Source organism: Pantherophis guttatus, chromosome 2 (assembly GCF_059756535.1).
Source record: "Pantherophis guttatus breed Tessera chromosome 2, ASM5975653v1, whole genome shotgun sequence".
Classification (NCBI taxonomy): domain Eukaryota; kingdom Metazoa; phylum Chordata; class Lepidosauria; order Squamata; family Colubridae; genus Pantherophis; species Pantherophis guttatus.
The window spans coordinates 148655672-148681349 of record NC_142064.1 but is presented as its reverse complement, the minus strand read 5'-3'; the positions used below and the strand labels follow the sequence as shown (position 1 = coordinate 148681349).

At 38.6% G+C, this 25678-nt stretch overlaps 1 protein-coding gene across 2 annotated transcripts in view; it reads left to right on the top strand.

Annotated features, from left to right (window-relative positions):
• Positions 1 to 25678, top strand: part of PRKCA (protein kinase C alpha) — a 199035-nt gene that overhangs the window by 46299 nt on the left and 127058 nt on the right. The window lies entirely within an intron of this gene.

Genomic DNA, 25678 nt, shown 5'->3' with positions numbered 1-25678 from the left:
TTCTACATAAAATTTGGCCACTCTGAGAAACCTCACTCGGGATACTATATGTCTTCTCCACTATAATTTTATTAGCGTATTCTTAATGAAATATTAAATATCTCACTTCTCATGAGATGGGCAGTTATATAAATTTGATCACTCCATCAATGAAGTGCATTATGTAATTAAATTGTGCAGATGTTCCTCTGACATAAATTTGATGGAGCAAATATGGATCCAAATGTTGTTGGCTGAGAGAATACGGTGAATACCTTCTCCACAAGGAAGAGATTTTTCTTCATTATCTAGAGCAGGAAATGAACACCATAAAAAAAGCACAAAGGAGGACAATGCCGTTCATTGCTCATTTAAGGCTGTTGGTTGAAGTCCAGTTTAAGCAAAAAAATTGGATTAAAAATGTTTTCTGGAATAGATCGCTTACATGCGTCAGGCACTGCTTGTATTTCTCTGTTAAAAGGAGCAATGCAACATGTTCCACTGACTCAGTCTTTTTCCTCGTGCTCATATGTGACTTTCAAGTATCTGCTCACTAAAAGTACCAGCCACATAGCATTAAATCTGTCCAAAGTGAAAACTCTCCTCTGCCCTGTTTAGTAATGCAAAGCAAATAAATAGGTAGTTTAAAATTGCTCTTAACATCAATAAATTAGGGGTGACATTCAAGTATCTTTGTAGATCAAGATTTCAAATAAATTCTTTAATCATTTCCCTAAACTTCTTTAGATATAAATAGGTCATAAATTCTGAGGAAAAACTGCAAAAATTGTTTATTTCCAATGGGGCTCTTCTATTTGTAAAGGTGTCTTGCAGAATTAGAGGGATGAGCTCAGTGGAGAAAATAGTTTGAATTATTGGCTAAAGCTAACTTTTTCTCCGATTGAACTTATCCCACTAATTCTGCAAAACACCTTCATAAATAGTAGAAGAGTCTCATTGAAAATAAGCAATTTTTAAAGTCTAGTTCTAAATGCATATTGGCATTAGGCAGATATTTACGCGTGGTTTTATTGCAAGAATTTCAATTGAACAATCTCTGATAAAAGAATTATAGCAGCCGCTTTATCTTCCTGACTTCAAAAACTTTAAGGACCCCTGGGATCAATTGAGTTGTGTCAGTCTCCATCTGTCAGAACAGTTGATTTCTCCAAGTTAGGAAGAAAGCTGAGTAAACTGCTTTATTTCTTGAAATAAAAATGGACTGTAGGCCTCACAAATGAACAAATCTTAAAGATCAAACTGAAATATGCTTTCTAGGCACTTCAATTTTTTATTGGAATGAATTTTATATTTGTAAACTGTATAGCCTTGATTGTATTGCTCTGGTTTATTGCCTTTCTTTCTACTCCATTACAATGAGAGCTATAAATTTTAATTAATTTATTTATTTATACACACATATTTATCTCTAGGGCTATAAAGCTAAGAGCAGTACAGGTAGTCCTCTACTTACAACAGATTCACTTAACAAGCAGGTTACTAACTTAACACTGTGGCAAGACAGGCCATAAAATGAGGCAAAATCACTTAACAAATATCTCGCTTAGCAACATAAATTTTAGGCTCAATTGTGGTCGTAAATCGAGGACTACCTGTACACACACACACACACACACACACACACACATTCTTTTTTAGAAATATCTTTTTAAAATATATAACACAATCAACACATTCTGGACTACGATGATGTGAATGTAATGCTATCTCATAAGTAACTTTTCAGATTTCAGATTTGTATCTCATGAACTCATAATATTTTTCAAGAGTTGAAAAGGATGGCATCAGGGTTTTGTCAATAGCCAAGAGATTCCAATCTTCTATATTGTACACACTTACTAGTTATTTTAGCTGGTTGACTCTGGGCAGTTTACAGTTGTTAAAAACATTTAAACACAAAGAACCGTACAAAAATGGCACAAGACACAAGGTTAACAGAAGCATGTTTTTTTCTTTTTATATTATGCATTCTTTTAAAATTGTAAACTTCCCTGAGTTTTGACAACCTAGCAATGTAATAAATAAATAGCCATAAATATATACCAAGGATAGTCAACCTGATTGCTTCGGAATTCAACTCCTACGAGGTCCAGATAGCATCAGCGGTGCAAGGGATTACTGGAATTTCAGTCCAAAACACCTGAAAATCACTGAATGGTCTACTGTTAATGTGTAACCTTTTTGAGTTTGGGTTATGAGGCAGCATCTTAAAAGAAAGCCGATATGTTTGAAGGAACAAATCAGATAGTATGATTTGCTTTGGTTTTTCTTGGCATGAATTTAAAACCATATTTATTTAAGTATTTCGAATGCGTAAAGATCGTATGTTTTGACAAGCGAGGTTGATACTGCAGCCTCTTTTTGTGTGTATTTTGAATGCTGTCAGATAATGGAAAGGAAGTAGCAATAGAACAGCATTCTCCAATCTGATGCCCTCCAGGTGAGTTGGAACTGTAGCCTAGAATTTGTAGGTAGCTGAATTTTGGGGGAAGTTACAGTGTTTTATTTTTATGTTTAAGTGTTCTATTATGTGCATTAGGCACCATAGGGCTATACCAGCAATTACAGTGAATAGGATCATTACATTATCAGACACCAATAAAAATCTTCCTCGTGAGAGCCAATGGATCAAAGTATTTCATAAAAAGCAAAAAATAAAGGTAATAGGACAATCTCATTTCCTAGTTAAATTTGCAATTTTAAAGCAATTCTTATAAGATTACAAGACATTTCCACTGAATTTGAGCAGAAGGCTAGGGATACCACATGATTTTCTTGGCAGTTTCTAGCAAGAATTCCCCCCTTCCTACACCCTCTGCTTTGATTTAATGCTTTGAGTGTTGTTTTTCTTTTTTTAAAGTAAAAACATTTTCTATTTCTTAAAGTGACATTTCGCTTTCATGTATCTCTGGAGGTTTTAATTCAAATTAACTCTTTTTTCTGATATAGGAATATAGCTTTTAGTCACTTGCTTTCCTACTTACGTTTTATCTGTATTTTAATATTATTGAGCCCTCTACCAATCATGAAGGGACGTTTAGACATAGCCTCAAATGGGAAAAGATATATTAAATAGTTCTGAAATTACTGATTTATGTCATCCAAACATGTTTTACATTTTGGAAATTTCTAGTTTGTAACTTTACACTAATACACATGTGGATTACTGCATAATTCCTGTAATCTTCTAGATCAGTAGGCATGTAGCTTACTGATCTGGTCTTTGGAACATATTGGTTAGCTGGTGAAGTATTGGTGAAGCCTGTTTGTTTGAGGCAACCTGGGCCATAACATTGAATTAAAGATGGGTGAAATAAACCTAGAAAGTGTGGCCCCTTCTCCCTTCCTCCTTCCAGTTACGGGGTCAGAAATCATTGTAATGATCTTGCTTCTTAACATAAACCTTCAGTGTAAGAATATGAAATTGTACTGAACACTGTTAAGCTTCAGTAATACAGATACAGAGCAGATTAAAAAAGATTTAATTGCAAATTACTAGTTTTGATAGAAATGTTTTTACCTTGTAGAATTTAGCAGACATGGTAAACGTGTGTGTGTGTGTGTGTGTGTGTGTGTGTGTGTGTGAGAGAGAGAGAGAGAGAGAGAGAGAGAGAGAGAGAGGGGGGGGGGGGGGGAGGGAGAATCAATCAAGCAGACATCATGGCAGTAGATAAGGACCTGAAGATAGTGGTCATAATACCGTGCTTCCCTGAAAATAAGACTCTGTCTTATATTTTTTTGAACCCCTGAAATAAGCGCTTGGCCTTATTTTCGGGGAGGTCTTATTATTTCAGGGTGGTGGAACAAGATGGGGCTCCTCTTGCCATCTTACCTGATTTCCAGCTGTCTCCCTAACCAGAGGAAATGGTGGGGACCGGTTGCACATGCATTTAAATATTTTGGGGGAGGGCTTATTTTCAGGGGGGATTATTTTAGCGCAAGCGCTCAAAGCCCAATTGGGCTTATTATCCGGGGAAGTCTTATTTTTAGGGAAACACGGTAGATGTAGTGGTGCCAAGTGATAGCAGCTTCAGGAAGGAGTCTAAGCTGAAGAAGTACCAGGGCCTGAAGGAGGAACTGGAGAAGATATGGAAAGTAAAGGCCAAAGTGGTCCTAATGGTGGTAAAACCATTTGGGGTTGTGACACCCAAGCTGGAGAATGGTTCCAACAGATCCAAGAAACATCATCAGAACTCTCTGTCCAGAAGAGTGTAGAGTTAGGAACAGCTAAGAGACTCTACAGAACCCTCAAACTCCCAGGATTCTGATAGAGGAACCCAGATTGAGGAAGACACATCCACCCATAGAGGTGAGAAGGGATTTTTTTTTATTTCATATGTGCCCATAGGTTTATAGGTAAACATGGAAAATGCAGGCACCAATGAAAATAATTAATTTTGGTGCCCAGGTAGGAAGAGAAACAAGAGGAATGTGCGCAACAAATGCAGTGTGTTTTAGTGAGAGAAGAAAATTGTGCTATAGTTGAGACAGGCAATTCTGATTGGCTTTGACTTCCAAATTTCAGTATGCCAATAGGGTTACTGAAGAAAATTTATTGAGGCACTTAAGGGAACAAAAATGCTAGGAGGCCAAAAGGATTAGTAAATGTTATGTACAAAATGGAACTCTGCTGGGCAAGATAGGATGCAGAATAGAATGAAACAGCAGGATAATATCACATATTATTTATTTATTACATATTACACAATACCATGCAAGAGAATAGTTCACTAAATGAAGCACAGGCCATGAATCTTTAAATGTGCCACATGTCCTTTCTATAACTGAAAGTTAGTAATACAGGCAGAAAATATTAATCAAGATAAAAGGCCTGTCCTCTGACAGCTTAAAAATGATCTCCAAAGGCAACCTAAACAGGTTTTGTAGAGATTTGTGAAATAAATTAGACACATTTCTGAATAGACCAAGCTCAGCAGTTGATGGCTGTCTGCAGGTGAAGATGGCTTTCTAGGCGTCCTTCCTTATTCAGAGCAGCTGAAAAGGGAGAGGTTTTGAGTAGTTTTGCAGCGGCATAGGGACTAACCAGTTTGTAGTTCGTGAAGTTTTGTGTTTTCAACCCATATTCTGTCCATCTGACGAAACTGACTATATCTATACAATTTTACCTAAAGATAAACCTACAAATCTTTAAAACCCTTCTCCCTCCCCACCAAAGTCTTTCTTTCCATTGTGACATTGTGGCTTCTTTGTTGAGAAGATTTGCTGATCATGATTGCTGATGGGACCAGAAAGATGTCTCTGCTAGCAAAGTTTCGAAGGGCATTTTGTTGGCTCCTTGAGCTAGGGGCAGAGGTGCGATTCAGCTGGTTCCTTCCGGCTCGAGTGAACCGGTAGTGGCGACTGCAGGAGGCTCTGCCCACCCGCCCGAACATAATGTATGAGCAAAGAGCATGAGTGGAAGGCCGTGCGCATGTGCAAAGGAGGTGCATGCGAGCGAAGCATGCACACACACATTTGCAAACCAGTAGGGGAAGGTAAGTGAATCCCACCTCTGGCTAGGGGATTGTGGGAATTGCAGAGTGCTGTAATCTTTACTGTTTCAAATTATAGTATACATTTTAATAGATCTGAGTCCTCAGTTTATTGGTGCCCTATTCTAGGATTAAGTCACATGGTTTCATTCATTTCAAGTATCAATATCGAAAAAGTGTTTAAGATGATTAATAGTGCAATCCTGTGCATGACTCCACCAAAACTAGTCTCAGGGCACTTAACACAGGTAAATAATCTTAAACTTCTTTTATTTCTACAAGTACTTCTCAACATACAGATTTCTATTGCTAGCATTTATATAGCGCCCCTAATTAGATATATACTTCCTCTGTTCCTTCAGAATACTAGATGTTGCCATCTGGTTTGTTTGTATAAATGCAAAAAATAATTGGGCTTAGAATGAATGGGCACTTTGATTTATTTCTGCATAATGACAGTAAAAGTTGAAAATGAAAGTGACTTGTTTCTACATGCCCAATGTCAGCCAATATCTTGGAAACTGAATAAAATAAAATTTTAGGGAGTGTCTTTATGTGTATTTGAGTATAGAATAATTTTCCATTAGCTTTTTAAAATTGGGAATATACAGTAACAATTGCTGAAGGATCCTTTTAATTGCATAAAGTTACCTGAGCAGAACTTTGATGGCATAGTTTTTTTTAAAAATGTAACAACCAACCTTTTCATGCAGTAATATTTTTAATGGGTTTTGTCAGGAATGACAAAATCATGCCAGGTACGATTGGAATATTAAGATGAGGCTTCCTCTTGAGCATTTAAATGTAATTTGGGTTTCCTGAAAATCCTATTGAAGTATCTATAGCAGAATCTAAGGCTTGGGCACCAATCTCATGAGGATTTCTGAGCAATTAATGCTCTATGTTTTCAGATTTGGACACTAGATCTTACTTTGATCTCTAATGATAAGGGTGACTTGAAAATAGCATAATTGGATTTCCTGCTTAATGGTATTAGCTACTGCTTTGGCTTAATTGAGCTTTAATGCCTTTCCTGATTACGAGGCTACAATTAAAGGAGATTCTAAGTAATATGTGCAGTGGAACTAAATGTTTGTTTACTATGAAAGCTTGAAATTCTGTAACTCCACTCTTATGAATAGTAATTCAGTAGGTATGTTTCCTCACTCATCTTCAGTTTAGTCCTTCAGTTAAAAAATGGAAAACTGATGTAATTCATGCGAGTTTCCAAATGTCAGTACTAACAAAACACGGTTATTTTGTTGCTGGTAAAGAGCTGTTAGGCAACAAAAATATGAACCATACTGTACTTGTAACTAATTTCACTTCCTATTAGAAATAGAACTTCTGTTTAAATCCTTTGTATTTCAGCTCCTGCTTGGCAATTAAGAAGCAAGTATCCATAGAAATGAGCATCTGATTACAGGGATGAAGTCTGAAGTATATTTTCACTAATGGAAAAAGTATTTAGATGATGATTCGAGTCCCAGTACATATAGTACTAGAACATCGATAAATATTTACCTTTTCCCCTGACCATGGGAGCATTAAAGGTACTTCAGAAGTCTCCTTTTTTAAACATTTCTATTTAAAAAAAAAAAAACCTTCCTCAGCTTGATAACACCTACTTGTGTTGATAAATTTACTCTAGCATAACATAGCTACCCAAATTATGGAAACTGATATGTGGAAGTCACCAACTTGGTGAAGATGATTCTACGATACCTGTGCTGTTTTGGGTCCTAATAACATAACTTTAATGAGTAAGTAATGGGTAAAAGCCTGTATGTTAACCATGTGCTGTAGGCATTTCTAGCTCAAAGGGATTTATCAGACCAGAAGGGAGGAGGACTATACGAAAGGAATGGATTAACATGTCATGGTCTGTCTCTTGCTCCAAACTCATTGTATATGAAAGTGTCACCGGAATGATCCATTCAGAGGAACGTTCCAAATTGAGGCACACATAAATAAATATGACATCTTTGTTAAGTAAACATTCATAGGACTTGGCTTCTCTGCAGTAGAAGATACAGCAAGTGGGGAAGCATGCCAAAAGCAGTGTCCTGCTGTGTGGCCCTTTTTGTGCAAGCATTGTGACATAGACACACCTGTATGAAAGGAGCCAAGCTTGAAGAGCAATGCTGCTTTCATTCTTTGGATGAGAGGAGCAAGATCATGTGAAACACCCGTCGGTGCATGAATGGCTTGAGTGAAACCTAAATATCACTTGAAGTATGTGTTACGTGTCATTTTTGTAGAAGCGTACCCCTGATTAAAAGAAAATTACTGCTGGCTTTTCAACAGCCACTTTTTTTTTTCTTTGTCTCTTAGAATATTGCCTTGTCACTCTTTTTTGTAACTTGGAAGTTGCTGAGAGACTGCAGTGCAACGCTGTGCTAGGAACATATTGCAAAGAGAGCTCAACCCAGCTGCTCCTCTTCTCAGGCATCTTGGTCCTTTATATCTTGCGTATCTGTTGACATTTCAGTTGAGACCATTCATTGCTGTCTTGACTTTCGCCCTTTATGCCCTTCCTAGTCCCAGACTGTTTAGGAAACAGAACATGGGATGGTGAGCGGTCAAACTTTTCCTTTAAACTGTTTTGCTGTAAGCCAGAACTGTACATATGACTCAAAGCCTAGGGACCATACATGACTCTGCGGTATCTTTTTTGTGGCTTCCAGAATCACCTCTTAATTTTGTTTTGCTTTGGGTGTGGGTTGGGATTTGTATGTGTGCATTTTTTTAAAAATGCACAAATGTTTGGAGGATAGTAAGGGGCAAAATTTGGGACACAGTGGCTCAGCGGCTAAGATGCTGAGCTTCTCGATTGAAAGGTTGGCAGTTCAGCGGTTCAAATCCCTAGTGCCGCGTAACAAGGTGAACTCCTGTTACTTGTCCCAGATTCTGCCAAGCAGTTCAAAAGCAGGGGGGAAATGGAAATAGAAAAATAGGGAGCATCTTTGGTGGGAAAGTAACAGCATTCCGTGCGCCTTTGGCTTTGAGTCATGCCGGCCACATGACCTCTTCGGACAGCGCTGGTTCTTTGGCTTTGAAACAGAGATGAGCACCGCCCCCTAGAGTCAGGAACGACTAGCACATATGTGCAAGGAGAACCTTTACCTTTACCTTTAAGGGGCAAAACTATTGTGTTAAGTCTTATAAAAGCTTAAGGTAGCCATTTCATTCCTTAATATTCCCAAAGCATTTCCCAGAATAGGAACCCATCCATTTTTGGAGTGTAGTTTTCCGCATGCCTGGGGCTCTTGGAAGTTTTGGACCTCTGATGGAAGTGATGGAAGCAGGGTTTTGTCCCTCAATCTGCAAGAGGGTGGGATGTTTTCTGGGCCGAGAGACTCTGTAGCTCCACTGAGGCTGCAGTATAATGGATAATCGCATTAGGTTGTTAGAATGCAGTTAATTACTTCTCTCTGTTAGTGACTCACAAAAAATTTAGAAAGGTCATGGAAAGGTTGGAGAGTATATTTTTAGGCCTTATTCTGCACTGTGTTTTAGGACAAAAATGCTGCTGCTACAGATGCACCCCCTCCCTCATACAGATGGAAATCCTGCCCTTGGCCTAAACCATAACTCAATTCAATTCAATTCAAACCTTTATTGTCAATGCACAACACGTGTACAATGAGATTGAATGAGCCTCCCTTAGTGCAGCCCCCACAAACACAAAATACATCTCAGTGACCCATAAGTGAAAGAAGAAGAAAAAAAAACCCTAACTAAATAGATCATACTAACAGACACACAATCCTTTATACATATATGTGCATAACATAACATTATATTATATTAACACCAGTGTGGACATATTGCACATTGTGCTGGCCCTGCAAGTCTATCACACTAAATAGTTATGGTGCTATATTGCATTCAGAAGTCTGACAGCCCATTTTTCAGCCTGTTCATTTGACTGGCTATGCTTCTATATCTCCTGCCTGATGGTAGGAGGATAAAGAAGTGCTGACCAGGGTGCGAATTGTCCCTAAGGGTTTTCCTCACCCTGCTCGAGTCCTAGTGATTTCATCTAGTGAGGTCAGGGGACAGCCCATGATATTTTGTGCTGTTCTCATCACCCTTTGTAACGTCTTTTTATCCACGGCTGTCAAGCCAGCATACCATACCGTAACGCAATATGTGAGGATGCTTTCTATCGTAGACCAGTAGAAGGAGGTCATCAGTCATTGTTCCACCTTGTTTTTCCGCAAAATCCTAAGGAAATGAAGTCTCTGTTGAGCCTTCTGGACCACCTGGATCGTATAATTTTTCCAGGTGAGATCTTCACTAAGATGGACTCCCAGGGATTTGAAAGAGGAGACCGTCTCCACACAGCCCCACCCCCCTTTGATGTAAAGTCAGGCAGATTCTTTTACAGATTCTTCTCTCTTCTTCCGGAAATCTAGCACCATCTCCTTGGTCTTCCTGATGTTTAGGTGCAAGTTGTTTCCTGAGCACCATGTGGTTAACTTCTGTACCTCTTCCCTGTATGCTAATTCATCACCTCCTGTAATAAGACCCATAAACCACATTATGTTGACGATGTACTCATCTGAAATTCATTGCAATATGCATTGTGAAAATTGAAGGCATAGGGCAGTGTGAATTTGTTAGCTTGTCTTGAAAGCCATATTTTGTTGCCTTGACAAATTTGCACCTCTTAATGCCTTTTGGGTAGGGGAGTCTTGTTCTGCGTAATGCGAGCTGTCCTAATATAATCCTGAACTACTTCTCTTTTTCATTTAGCTGTCATTGTTCATGCAGTTTCAGGTATCACAATTTGACATTGGGGATGTGCTGTGAGTTGATGTGTTATTTCTCCCTGACACGTAGTTTGGTCAAACAACATGGTTGCTGGTGGTCATGTTCACTTAGACTAAATTTTAAGCCAGATGTTTAAGTGGTTCAACTACTAAACCAAAATGTATGTATGTATGTATGTATGTATGTATGTATGTATGTATGAATGTAAATTTCTGGGATGGATGCCTTTTAACCATTGATCAAGGCATCTTGAAAAATAAATAGAATTAAAGTTCAAAGTGACATTAATAGCAAACCCAAATAAGTTGTATTCCTTTCGAGCTGCAATCCTATAGAATAAATTCAATTCTGTATGGGAGAATACTAAGCAGGTACAGAAAATTGCTTTGGGCAGGGAATCACTGCCCCCTGATCTGAGAATTAGATCGGAGAATTAGATCATTTCCCTGGACAGAAAAACCTGAAGTTTCATTTGATTATGTCAGTTCACGAGGTAGGGCTATTATAATATAGGACCTGTATGTTCTCATTGGAAAGGTCATTGAAGTCAAAGAACTTAGGAGCCAGGATAAGTTTAAAAGCACTACAGGTTTATTTCAAGCTACTGTATGCAAGAATCTGAACTACTAATGGTCAAGGCAAATTGGCGCCAAATAAGAGTCTTCAAGGGGGGATGGACTTAGGTCTCTTATGGGGGCATAGTGACTCCAAACTGATTCATGTGTTTGACCCCTACCCTCAGGCTCAGTCTGGTCATCTCCTTCAGTCATAGGCAGCAATATCATGCTCTCCAAGTGTGTTGGCTATTGAGGAATATTGAGAGCTGCAGTTCCAACAAAGCTGGAAAGTTTTAAGCTGGGGAAGTTTGCCATGAGGGGCGAGCATATGTTTTAAATCCCAACAGAAAGACTATATCAGTGTAATTGTCAAATTGTCTATATGTTCCTGATTTAATTCTACAAAACTACGTCATTCATTAAGGTAATACTGAAGTCTCAAATCCTACAGACTACATTATTTCATTTTTTTTTTCTTTGACTGTCTTTCCTGTGACTGCCCCTCCTGGTGATTCAGCAGTCTCTCCATCCTTTTAGCTTTTTTGGTAAAGCCATCTAAACCAGCTTTTTAGCAGGCACTGGGAAAGAATGAAGGCATCTGGAGCAGGTTGTGGAGCATCCCAAGAGGATGACTAACACACTGGGTTTTAATTTTATGATTATGTGGTTGTGGCTTAATGATTTATGATTTTATAGCTTTGGGTTTAATTGTTATTGTGAGCTGTCGAGAGTTGTGCTTAAGATTGGCAGCTATACAAATATTTTGAATGAAGGAATATTGCACTTCTGATACAAATAAACTTTCACTGAGATAATATTAGAGATGTGATAGTCAAGCAGAGAATGAGAAGAGGGGACATTTGATCCAGTCAGGTTACACTGAACTGTCAGAGTACAAGATCTCTCTGCTGCTTGGCTCCTCACCTATTCCATCAAAGGGTCCTGTCCACCTGACATTTTATTTGTTCCCTTGGCATATTTTCTCTGTGGGAAAGAAATAGGACAAATGTAGAATTGTTGCCAGTGAAAAGCAGGTGGTACATTTTGGACGTCCCCCTCATAAAATCTTGTGTTTGATGCAGGATGATTGCATTGTAAAAACCTCACCTGGAAACTCTCTGAGAATTTCTGCTAGGGAGATAATAGTCAAAGTGATCCAAACACACCTGGAAAATTAAAGGAACTGCTAATAAACAAGTTCCCAGTGCTTAGGTTTCATATGAAAATAGAGAAGCCTGGTTCGTATTAAAACTCGGTCTTAATGTTAAGACAGTGTTGATTTTAGTTAAGTCAAGTCTTTAAACATTTAACATGCACCAGGGGCAACATTTTTAAAGCAAGGAGATATATGAAATGCATCCTTTCACGAGCTTTAGGATTAAGAGACTAAGCAGCTTTTGGAAATGGCATCAAAGGGACATTACTCTGCCACCAGGTATTAAAAGCAAAAAGGTCCTAGTAGATTTAGCAGATTTAAATTTGGATTCATTTCACTGATGACTTTTCTGCTAATGATTTTTAAACATGCAATCATTCAAAATTTTAGATGGCTTCCTGATTTCTTGAGATTAATATGTATTTGAAGACACGGGAACCCATGTGTCCATTCAATCAAAAATTAATCCATTGATGCCAGCCCAGAATTGTGAAGTGATTACAATGCATAAAATGAGATTTGAAATAAATGCTCTCACTGATGGTATTGTTGGCTTTAATTTAGCTGATTGAGATCTTCTTTTTTTAAATGGAAATATATTGGAAAAACAAGCAATGTGTTTACATATTTAATATGGATAGAAGTAGTTAAATACTGTATCAACTGTTTAAAATCTGCATTATTATTACTCGATGAACTGTCTACTTGAATTTATGAAGGTAAGGCACTTTTGTATCCTTATTTAAAAGGATGCTTAAACTGGCATTACATTTTTCAGTGTATATGTCATGCATTAAGCTAGTGCTTCATCTGTGCTTCTGAACATGAACCATAGCTTATTGAATGAATCATTAGTAAGGCATTGACAGATGGGGAACCTTTTTACTTATCATGTGCAAATGGACCTCTCATTCCTGGCTATGGGCTATGCTTATTGTGGAAAACACATGACTTCTTTTGCATTAACTCTTTCTGTACATCCCCACTTGGGCTGTAGTTAAAGGTACTCCCATCAGTTTCAAGCAAAAGATGCAGCAGTTTCTAGTTACTCGTCATTCTAGGTTAACAGCAAGCAATTCTATATGTGGTAGAATATAGAAGCCCCACATTCCTTTTCAGGGCAAGTTAAGCTCAGAAAGATGCATTTGGTGGCCTTCCCAATTTTTGTCCTTACCACTTGATATTTGGAAACATACTCCAAACATGGAGATGTTCAGCTTTTCCCAGTCGGATGCCATCAAGATAGATAGGAACCGCTGTCTTCCAGAATGGATAGTTTACCTGCCTTTCCAGATTATGCTTTACTGGTCAGATCTGGGATATTGCAGCTGTAAATCAACTGTAGCCTACAGTGTTTTCTTAGCAGATCAGTGAGTTGAAGCCTTCAGATGCTACTGTTGGGGACAGAAATATGATGAGAGACCTGCTTTGGCAGAGAAGGCCTGTCCACCTTCAGAATACATAGCAGCCTCCTTAGCTAGGCATCCCCAAGGCAGCCTTCAGCCTCAAGCTTGCTAACTGATTTGGAGAGCTTTCTTCTTTATGCCAAATCCTCCTTGCTTTTTATGGCTTTATTACCATTGCTTTGTAGGGGATAGTTGTTTTTACCCTTCCTGATAACATTTCTCCCTCTTTCTATGTTACTGTGGATCATTTTAAATCTTGTTTACATTCTATATGAACTATGAAGAGCCATTTCGATCACAATGGGGCAGTATACAAATATGACAAATAAATAAATAAATAAATAAATAAATTATTGTACAGGTGGTCCAAAATTTCTGATGCTAAGCAAGACAGTTAAGTCAGTTTTGCTCCATTTTATGATCTTTCTTGCCACAGTTGTTAAGTGAATCATTGCAGTTGTTAAGTTAGTAATGTGGTTGTTAAATGAATCTGGCTTCCCCATTGACTTTGCTTGTGAAAAGGTTGCAAAAGATGATTACATGACCCCGGGACCAGGGGTGAAATGCTCCCGGTTCGGACCGGATCACCTGATCCGGTAGCGATGGAGGCGGGTGGTTCGGAGAACCAGTAGCAAAAATCCCTGCCCCCCCTCCATTGCCCAGCTGAGCCGTGCAATCATCAGAGGCTTTTTTTTTATTTTTAAAAGTATTTTTTCTACAACCTCTTTGGCCAAAAAATGCTTTTAAAAGTAAAAAAAAAAAAAGCCTCTGATGTTCGTGTGATTCAGCTGGGATCATCAGAGGCTCTTTTTAAAAAAAGAAACCACCTGCCGATCAGGCAAGTCAGCTGGTATCGTCAGAGGCTTTAAAAAGAGGTTGTAGAAAAAATGGTTTTAAAAGTAAAAAAAAAATGTTGGCCATGCTCACTCAGTCATATTAACCCCCCCCCCCAAGCCACGCCCACAGAACCGGTAGTAACAAATTTTACATTTCACCACTGCCCGGGACATTACACCCATCATAAATATGAACCAGTTGTCAAGCATCTGAATTTTGATCATGTGACCATGGGGATGCTGCAACGTTTGTCAATATGAAAAATGGTCATAAGTCGCTTTTTTCAGTGCCATTGTAACTTTGAATGGTTACCAAACAAATGGTTGTAAGTTCAGGGCTACCTGTACTGCAAATTGATGTTCACCAGCTTATTGTTGCGTTTCTTTCTCTTAGAGTGGGCCTGTGTCAACTCTTCAGCTTGCTACCAGTGCTGTCTTCTCAAGGAAGGGGATTGTTGACAGATCCTCCAGAACAGGGGTGTCAAACTCAAGGCCCAGGAGCCGGAGCCGGCCCATAGGGTGCTTAGATATGGCCCGTGAGGCTGCCCTGGAAACAGCAAAGGACCGGCCCACAGTGCCTCTGCCAGCAAAAATGGAGCTCAGGAATGCCGCAGGCAGCCCTCCTCAGCTCTGTTTTCACTGGCAGAGGGTTGCAGGAGGCCATCACAGCCAAAAACTGAGCTCAGGAGCCCGTTTTTACTGGCAGAGTGCTCGGGCCACCACAGGCACCCCAACATGAGTTACATTGAGCTGGCCACACCTACCCTGGCCATGGCCACCCCCCTGAAGTCAAACACAACCCTGATGTGGCCCTCAATGAAATCAAGTTTGACACCCCTGCTCCAGAATAAAAAACTTAGGCTTGTTCCCCAGCTCAGAATTTAATTGTACTGTTGCAGTTTGTTCCCTGTGTGTCTTGGTAACTTTGTAAGTTTTGCTGCACTGCTATTTTTAATTTTATACTCAAAGGTAGAGAAGAAGCACAACTGTGGGAACACTGTTCCCTTCTCCAGGACGTTGTGAGACTATCTCTTGTGGAGGTTGTATTCTTTGTAATTAAGACCATTCCATTTCAATTCCTGCAATCTTGAATATAAATAAAGAATTGGTGCCTCATGGTGTTCCTCTAAAGATACAGTTCCTTTAAGAGGCAAAGTAATTACTAAATGGTATATCAACTCTTAATGCCCATGTCTTTTTAAAGTAAAGCAGTAGCACTGATGATGTTACCTAGTTTGGATAATGAAACATCTGCAAGAAAACAACCAAGCTCAGAGAGCACCAAGGATCCCTCTTTCTGAAGTAGCTTATTCGATGGACAGATCCCCGTCTATTGCTTAGAGCAATGCCAATGAGACTACATTGAGTTTTTAATAGCATACTGTTCAACGTTTTAGTCTGGGCCAATCGTGATTAATATAACTCTACCTTTCTGAAGGATGCGTGTAAGCAACCTATTTCCTAAACTCCTATGTATCAGCTTTTTTCTTTGCAATTAAAGTTAATTTAACTATTGCACAGTACCTTTCTTCCCAATTTTTCATTTTAATGTCTCCAGTATAAGAACACTTGAAGATTGCAGCCTTATTTTCTGCAAAGTATTCCTTGGCTTTCCTAGCCTTTAATTACTACTTTGAGTGAACTTTTTTGACATAGTGGTTCAATCTGTGTTGCTTTTGTGTAATACAAATCCATTAGAGCAAGCATTTTGAGGTGTATTTTGCATACTGTTAGTAGGGTAAATTCAGAAAGAGTGAGTTAAAAACAAAGCAAAAGAAAACACAGTTTTATAGTAGTGCAGGAATTGTTAGGGAACTCTCCTTAAAATCCAAATTGTCCTTTCAGGATTTAAAGAAAAATTGACATATTCAGCCCAGTACGATGAGATATCAGCAGCATTTGTGTGAAAAATTTGGAAAGTTTAAATCTTGCTTTTAAAAGCAGTTTTTCAACATTTACCATTTTACATTTTGATAAAATGCTAATTTGATAGACATCCTTTATATTTTTATTTGTCTTAATTCTACATTGTCATTGCCACCAATAGAAAATGAACAAGAAATATTGAATAAACAAAAATGTTTGACATGATTTCTGTATAACACATAGCAAAATAGATAATTTCAAATAAAAAGGATGTTGCCAGAGTGATTCACTTTGTTTTGAATGTTAACTGCAGTGATTCCTCAGATTAGTGTAACATGACAAATAGACCTTGTAAATGGCAGAACGTGCAAAGCACTGGACATAAAATAAATGCACCAAGATAATTATTTTCCTAGAACATTTTTTTCATCTATCATTTTCTTTGATAAAAAGTGGACACCTCAGTATTTTCTGTCTAATTTTGGATTTCTTAGAATGAGGTTGCATCCATTTCTCATGCCAGACTAATTCTCTTTCCCAATATGGATCTACTTCTCCCAAATGCCTTCGCTGCCAGGTATGTATACCAGAGCTTGCCCTGCCTATCCTCCAAATGGCCATACTTCAGATCAGGATTTTCTTTCTCTAGGGTGATTACCTTTTTAAATTTTATTTTATTTATATCCCACCTTGATTATTTTGTTTGATAAATCACTCAAGGTGGTAAATGTATTTAATACTCCTTCCTCCTATTTTCTGTACGAAGACAACCCTGTGAGGTTTGTTAGACTATGAGAGAGTGACTGGCCCAAAGTTATCCAGCTGGCTTTCATGCCTAAAGTGGGACTAGAACTCATAGTCTCCTGCTTTGTAGCCTGATGCCTTAACCATTAGACCAAAGTGATTTACTTCTCTCACTTCCCTTTCTTTTAAAAGAAGTTTTTAAAATATGTGTGTGTGTGTGTGTGGTGTGTGTGTGTGTGTGTGTGTATACAGGTAGTTCTCTACTTACAACCACAATTGAGCCTAAACTTTCTGTTAAGTGAGAGATTTGTTAAGTGAGTTTTGCCTCATTTTACAACCTTTCTTGCCCACAATTGTTAAGTGAATCAGTGCAGTTGTTAAATTAGTAACATGGCTGTAAAGCAGATCTCACTTCCCCATTGACTTTGCTTGTCAGAAGTTCGTAAAAATTGATCACATGACTTTGGGAGTGAGACACAGCAGCAGTCACAAATATGAACCAGTTGCCAAGCATCTGAATTTTGATTACAGGATCATGGAGATGCTGCAAAGGTCATAACTTCAAAAATGGTCATGTCACTTTTTCAGTGCTGTTGTAATTTTAAACGGTCACTAAATGAACCGTTGTAAATCGAGGATTACCTGTAAAAACAAGAAGCAGGAAACAGGAAAAAAAATAGAAATAGGATCAGGTAAATAGCAAGTAGTTTAAAAGCATGATGAAGTCACGTTTTTTCTGTATTTATAGGTGTTAAAGATATCTGAATAGTTTTGATCTCCCAAATAACTATTAAAGTCTATATAGAATATAAATAGCAGTAATAACAACAAGTAATACCATGTAGATTTTATATTTCATAATTTATGAAAAAATATTTCATAATTTTATAATCATAAATTCCAACAAAATGCTATTAAAATAGTAAAGGGTAATAATAATAAATAATAAATATAAATAAAGGCTATTCATATAAAAAAGGAAAAGAAAAAAACATATGAAAAATATAAAAGACTAAAAACCACAAATTATATTACTCCCTCCCATTGTACCCTGGCTTTTGATTGCAACAAATATATCAAAAAATGGTTCTGATTCTGTATTTGCATCCATTCATCTTACAAAACAGACTCTAAATATCTACACTTGTTTGGTTTTATAACATTTGATATGCAAATGTTCGATACCATTGTCAAATCTTATCTCCATCCTCTTCTGTGAGTAGACTTGAGTTGAATTCAAATATTCAAATATTTTAAATATATTTGAATTTAATAACTACAAATACATTTTATTAGAACAGTATAAAAGTCTTTCAATGAACTGCTTATAAACTTTATAAGATAAAGATAGATAGTTTTTGTTTTGATGCTGTGATGCCCCCTCATCAAGCTAAATACCTGCTCATGGATTGACCATAAGTAGCCACATTTTTGTAATAAACACTGTGTGGTACTATAAATAATTTGTCATAATGCATTTTTCATGCAGTCTTTAAACTATGTGGAATGTAATTTTTGGGAAGTCAGTAATGCTGGATACAATGGCTTCCATTTTTTTAAAAAAAGTAAATTTTGGTAGTTTGTTCTGATACCCAAAGGTGCTTTTTTTCAAGAGGCAACTGGACTTTCTGGGGGGGTTTTTTTGAAGACATTTCGCTTCTCATCCAATATAACATAAAGATATGTTACTGCAATAAATGTCAATACCATGGCCTGACTGTGTATTCTCTCCTACAACTTTTTGCAGTGGCAGATCAGGATGTCTAAACTTTTTGGCCTAGGGATCTCCAAGTGATAGAATGGGAAATGTATTAAAAACACATTTGGAGTTAAATATTAACTTATTTAATTTTAATTGCATGCTCAATGAAATTGATAGCTCCATCAACTACCTCTTTAAAAATATCTCCCTTCCTCCCCACACCAAAAAATGGGAGAATTTGGCCTGGAAAAAATATCAATTCTCAAATCAATACACCTTTGGTGCATGCAAAACTTCAGCGATTTTTCCTGGAAGTGATCTAAAGCTTTGGTTCGTCTGCTGTTTAAATCTTGCATCTGAGAGCCAGAAAGGAGTCCTATCTTCAATTATAGGTCTCTCGTAGCTATTGCCAAGATTTTGTAGGAGATCAGCAAGTAAACTAGTGCCTTGCTGAATGGGTGGAAGTTTAAAGAATAATAGACAATAGCCCCACAACCACACAGTTCAGATGCCTGAGAAAGTTTTCCTTGAGACATTTGTTTACATTTATACTCTCCAATTAAGCTATAGTTTAACCCCAAGCCTACTCCATAATATTTACAAATGAAGCAATCTGTAATTTGTAGGAAAAAGCAGCTATTTTCTGAAATGTGTTTTTGTATGTGAAAGGAAGGGAGTTCTGCTCACTTTGTACGTAGTCCTGTTTGATGGCTGCTTATTCACTGTTGATTTAACAGTATCCTTTCTCTTACAGAATCCTATATATGTCTGTAGGCATTTTGCTTTTCCATTGTATACTGTTTTTGCCATTAATCAAATACCATATTAATTTTTGTGCTTTCTTGACTTCCCATCCCAAGATTTAATGAAACCAATGTGCTTTGCTGTGTTTGAAAGCATATAATAATTAATCTAGAAGGTGTTTGAAGCAGTTGTTGAATATCTAAATATAGAAATAATTTAAAAGAGGTAATCTTTTCTGTATTTCCTTTTCTCTAATAGTTTTCAGTGTGTCAAGTGATAAAAGGCAGTCCATTGTTTGTGTAGTTTGTTTAATGTTTCCAGCATTGTACAAGTCATTCAGTGTATTTTAACCTTGGCTGTTTTTATAAATTCATATATCTCATTTTTTTTTTCATCTAAGCTCCAGGCAAGGGAGAAAAAACAGAAAAATTAGTTTTGCTTTAAGGCAAAGTATATTAAAATGTGTTTCTTAGAGATGTAACTGAATGCACATGATAGTTTATACTATATTGTTACTAACAAAATTATATTCTTAAACTTTCTTCTGGATTCAGTACTTCCCATGGTAAAAATATGACTACAATGCTCTTTCTGTACAGTACTATAAAATCTATTTTTCACTGTACAGGCTGAATAGTAGAATTCCATCTTGGAAACCATCTTGGACTAAGCCCTATTCAGAAATCTTAAGTGGTAAAGAAAACCAGAAGTACTGTTTATTAGCTTGGGCTAGTTATCACCTGTAATCTATTTTTTATCCCTGTATAGCATCTTATGCATTATTATTATTTGGAATAAAAAATGTTATCTGTTGGTCTGTATTCCAGGATGTTAACTGAAATACAATTTTCAATACAGTCTTTCCCAAATTGGTATTTTACAGATGCCTCATGTTGGGCTGTAATTCCCAAATTTGCAGGTAGCAAACTTATCTGGAAAATGTCAAATAAGGGAAGGAAGTTTTAGATATCAATTTTTGAATTAATTTGTTCACTCAGTTCGTTTCAAGGGCCAACTAAAAGTGCAGGCTATAAAGCTGTAAGTGGTTTAAATAATTATCTTAAAGATTAATTTCTTACAAGCTATGCAATATTTTATACCTATTAATTACTAGGATACTTTAAAGATGTTCCTTGGATATCCTAATTATGGAAGAATTACAGGGGAGGGCTATTAGTGTCAACGGCTGTTTTTGGTATAGAATGCAAGAGGATTTACGTGGAGATCCTAGGCAAAAGCAAAAAAGACCCAAAACCCCATGAGTTTAGTGCTTCTGGTCTGTTGTATTTGATTCCAAATTTAATTGATATGATTTATGGAGTATTTTTGCTGTGGCATATAGGATACAAAGTGCTGTTTCATATTTTAATATCTAACTCTGCTTGTTATTTATGTTTCTATTATGGATTTTAAAAATCTCTTAGCTGTCTTTCCTAGCCCCTTTTCAGACAAAATAGAGGTGTAAATGATTCATGAGTGACCACGTCGGGAATTATAAATATGTCTGGAACTTTAGGAGTTACAGTCTGGAGGTGTATGAAAATCTGCAGTGCATGTATTTGGAAGAGAGAATATGGGTTGAGATGAGTGGGAGATAGCTTCTGATTTTGGGATATGTGTGTAGGAGAGGGGAAAAATACCTATTATGAGTAGAGGTGATTCCTCAGATCATACTTCTACGGTAGCCTATAAGAAAAGAAATGCTTTCAGTAGTCAAAAAATAAAACTTTTTTTCAGCTATCATACTGAGATGTAGAAATAAAGACTTAACTGCCTAATAAAAAGTTCTAAGTTAAAGATGCTATGACTTGGGTTTTGGTAAAGGGATATAATAGTGTTCATTTAGAAAATATCTGCAGAGAAGTTGTGTCTATATTTATATAGTTCTTGAATGTAAAATAGGTTTCCACAGCCAAAGAATCCAAACAGTCTGAAAGCAATTCCTATTAAATGCATATAAGAACTAGGGATTTTTCTTTATGATTGGCCCCTTAGGCAGCCTAAGGGCAGCAGTAGATGGACAATGGAGGCATAAATCAGAAATGTGCATCTATTACATGCCACCCCTATGCCTACAAATAGTTTATGGAGGGTGCTGTGTGTGATTGGCAGGATAGTAATTGAATTGGGCTGCCAGTGAAGTTGATTTTTATATCAGAAAAATCAGAGATAGCAGAAGGAGAAAGGAGACAGGTACCCCAAAGGCTGAAACTACCCATACTTGAACTACTCATAGGTAGTAGGTTAATGGGTCCTCTGGCTTCAAAGGCTTACTTTTGCATATAAGTAGCATACTTCAGGGTGGGTTCTACTTACCTTTACTACTGGTTCGCATCGTGCATGCACAGATCACTTCTGATTACGTCCAGGTCAGTGGGTGGAGCCTCCCGCTGGTTTTACTACTGGTTCTTGCGAACCGGTCTGAACCGGGGGCAACCACTGGCATACTTGTCGTTGTTATTATTTCTGTGGTTCGTCAAACAGTCAGCCAGATGCTTAAACTGGTTTTGGCATTTTTGTCCACCCATTAGGACCTGGGATAGGCAGATGTTGATATTTTTTTAAAAAATGTTTCAATTTGATAGAAGTGTTCTATTAAAGCAATGTTTCTCAACCTTGGCAACTTTAAAAAGCATGGACTTCAATTTCCAGAACTTGGTTCTTTATTATGATTATTTCACAAGTTGAAAATAATGTGTATATGAGATGTTTTAAAAATATGCATTCTAGAAATAACATGTCAGTATTCATGTAAAGATAAATTAGTAAATCTCCCTACTAGGGTGCTCTTAAAGAACCATTGAGATAAACATAAGAGGTTAAATGTTTCATTCATACTAGATTTGGTGGTTGGTGAAATGCTATAAGAAGAGGCTTGCTGGTTGCTTTAACATAGTTCATAGTGGGAAAACAATAACTAGCCTTCTTTTAATTGCCTAGTGATAACTATGGCAGTACATGGAAATTTACCATAAATAGGACGCATTCTTTGATGTCTGACTCATTACTTTCAGACTTTCTTATGGGAGTTACACAGTGGATATTTTAGTCAACAAGATATGAAGGATGTTTTCTGTGTAAAAGACTTTAAATTAACTGATGTAGGATTAATATTGTTTTAGTTTTTCCCTCCTTTCATCCTGGTCCTAATGTGTAAACAATTTTGAATTGGATGTTCTAATGATGCCTTGTTTACCTAAAAAAGCACTACATCATTATAAATGTAGATGATATACTCCATTTATAAAATTATTTCGGGTAGAGGATTAGTTTGATTCAGTTGATCATAGCATAGTGGGGTGATAAGGAATAAAGCACTGTGGTAGTATTATGACATTCTTGTCCATTAGTACTGTTTATTCAAAGCCTCAGATTTCTATGTAAGGAATCATTTGTGTGCTGAAAATAGAAAGACAGTTTATTTAAATAAAACTGAGCAAGTTTAAATCAAATACAGAGACATCCTTAGAATAGCTGTGAACAGGTGTTAGTCCTACCTGAACGCCATTTCTAATAGAGTTGGAAGAGAGCATCCAGGAATGGGCAGTAGCTCTATCTTCTGCATGGAAACTGAGCACGTGATCTTTATTTGCATATCTGGTCACTCCTTCCTCGTCTGGTGATACCCCAGTTCGGCAAAGGCATAGTGATGAATAGACTTGTGATCTGAAAAATAGTAGCCCCTCCCGGACTGTGGAGCAGATGTTAGTAAGGATGGGGCTGGATGCTCTCTTCCAGGTCTACTAGAAATGGCGTTCAAGTAGGACCAACACCCATTCTCCCTAGAGCTGGATCAAGAGCATCCAGGAATGGAACATACCAAAGCTGGCCTGTCCCCTATGCGTGGGTGCAGTCTGGTCCTAAGTCCCCCCCCTCCCGACACTATGAACCCTCTGGAGTACTCGCCTCACAAAGGCTGCCTCCGCCGAGGCAAAGGAGTCCAACTTATATTGTCCAATCAATGGAGATGGGGAGGACCATATAGCTGCTCTACACACTTCCTCAATAGAGGCCTGTGTAGCCCACGCTGCTGTCGTGGCTGCGCTTCTGGTGGAATGCACTGTTATGTGCCTAAGTGTTGGCAGGTTCTGAACTTCGTACGCCTTGGCAATCCAACGACCCACCATTGAAGGAGTGACTCTGTGTCCTAGTGTAGATGGTTGAAAGGAAGTAAACAAGGATTCAGTCTTCTGGAAGGAAGATGTGTGCTTGACGTAGATACAAAGGGCCCTTCTAACATCCAACATATGCCATCTGTGTTCTAGGCAGGAGTGAAATGCTCCCGGTTTGGACCGGATCGCCTGATCTGGTAGCGATGGCAGCGGGTGGTTCGGAGAACCGGTAGCAAAAATCCCTGTGCCCTCTTCGGCAGAAAAAATGCTTTTAAAAGTTTTTAAAAAAGCCTCTGATGATCACGCGGCTCAGCTAGGATTGTCAGAGGCTTTTAAAAGCATTTTTTTCTGCAACCTCTTCAGCCGAATAGGTTGTAGAAAAAAATGCTTTTAAAAGCCTCTGACTATCCCAGCTGAGTTGCCTGATTGTCAGAGGCTTTTAAAAGCATTTTTTTCTGCAACCTCTTCTGTCCCGAGGTATTCTCCAGGGTTGTCTCACTGACATGTGGACCAAGTCAGCAAACCATGGTCTCTTGGGCCAATAGGGAGCTAACAGGATCACCTCCGCCTTTTCTGTGAGTACCTTCCTGATGACTGCTGGAATCAAGGCTAGGGGAGGAAAGGCGTATAAGAGGTCCCAAGGCCATGGATTGTGTAGGGCATCTGTCCCTTCCGCTCCCTGTGACCTGAACCTGCTGAAAAACCTCGGCAGGTGAGTGTTTTCTGGAGAGGCAAACAGATCTATAACTGGCCTCCCGTAACGAACTGTCAGCTCCTGGAAAAGTGCTGGATGCAGACACCATTCTGAATGGTCCACTGTCACCCTGCTGAGACAATCTGCCTGCACATTCAGGACCCCAGAGATGTGCTCTGCCCTTATGGACTGAAGATGACTCTCCGCCCAATGCCCCAGACAATCTGCCATTGCCATGAGGGGCCTGGAATGAGTCCCCTCTTGGCGATTGATGTGGGCCTTGGCTGCCATGTTGTCTGTTAAGACCAAAATGTGTTGTCTCACTATGGCTTCCTTGAAGCTCTTGAGGGCCAGGTACACTGTCCTGAGCTCCAGCCAATTGATCTTGTGAGACAGATCTGTCTGAGTCCACTGGCCCTGTGCAATCTGTGACTGGCAATAGGCCCCCCAATCATAAAGTCTGGCATCTGTCGTGATGGTCAGATGGTCTGGTTCCTTGAACAGGCATCCCCTGGTGAGGGCCTGTGACCTCCACCACTGAAGGGACTGCAGTACTTGAAGGGGAACTCTTACCCTGTCCTGGGAGTTGCTCCTGCTGGATCGTTGGTATGGCAGGAGGAACCATTGCAGAGCCCTGGTGTGTAGTCGTGCCCACAGTACAATGGAGATGCACGACGTCATCTTCCCCAGAAGCTGCGACAGGAGTGCGAGTGGTACTGTGCCCATCACCATGATGTGCCTTGCTAATTGTTGCAAGCTGTCCTGTCTCTCCGGTGATAGAGAGACCACGCATACAGATGTGTCTATTATGGCTCCCAGATGGAGCAATCTGATGATCAGAGAAAAATGACTTTTCCTGTTGTTTATTGAAAAGCCATGATCTTGTAGGACCTGGATCGTGATCCTTAGCTCTGCCTCTGCCTAAACTGCTGACGAGGACTGAATCAGAATGTTGTCCAGGTAACATTGGACCCTGATTGGTATGGATCGAAGGTGAGCCGCCAGAACTGCCAATATTTTTGTAAGGACTCTTGACGCTGAGGACAGGTTGAATGGCATGGCCTTGTATTGATAGTGCCTTTCTGCATATGAAAAATGGAGGAACTGTCTGTGAGCAGGTCTGATGGGTATATGAAGGTATCCCTCTGTGAGGTCTATGGAGGTGAGGACGTTGCTCTCTCGTATACTCCCCAGAATTGAATGGAGTGACTGCATTTTGAAGCATTTGTACTCCAGACACTTGTTCAGACGTTTGAGGCAGGGGTGAAATCTAGCAGGTTCTGACAAGTTCTGGAGAACCAGTAGCAGAAATTTTGAGTAGTTTGGAGAACCGGCAAATACCACCTCTGCCTGGTCCCAGAGTGGGGTGGAAATGAAGATTTTGCATGCTGCCATGCCCACCAAGCCACAGCCACCAAGCCACGCCCACAGAACTGGTAGTAAAAAAATTTGGATTTCACCACTGATTTGAGGTCTAGAATAGTTCTGCACACACACACACCCCCGAGCTCTTTTGCACCAAGAACAGTATTGAATAGAAGCCCTGTCCCTGTTCCTCCTGAGGAACAGGTTGAATTGCCTGGATCTCAG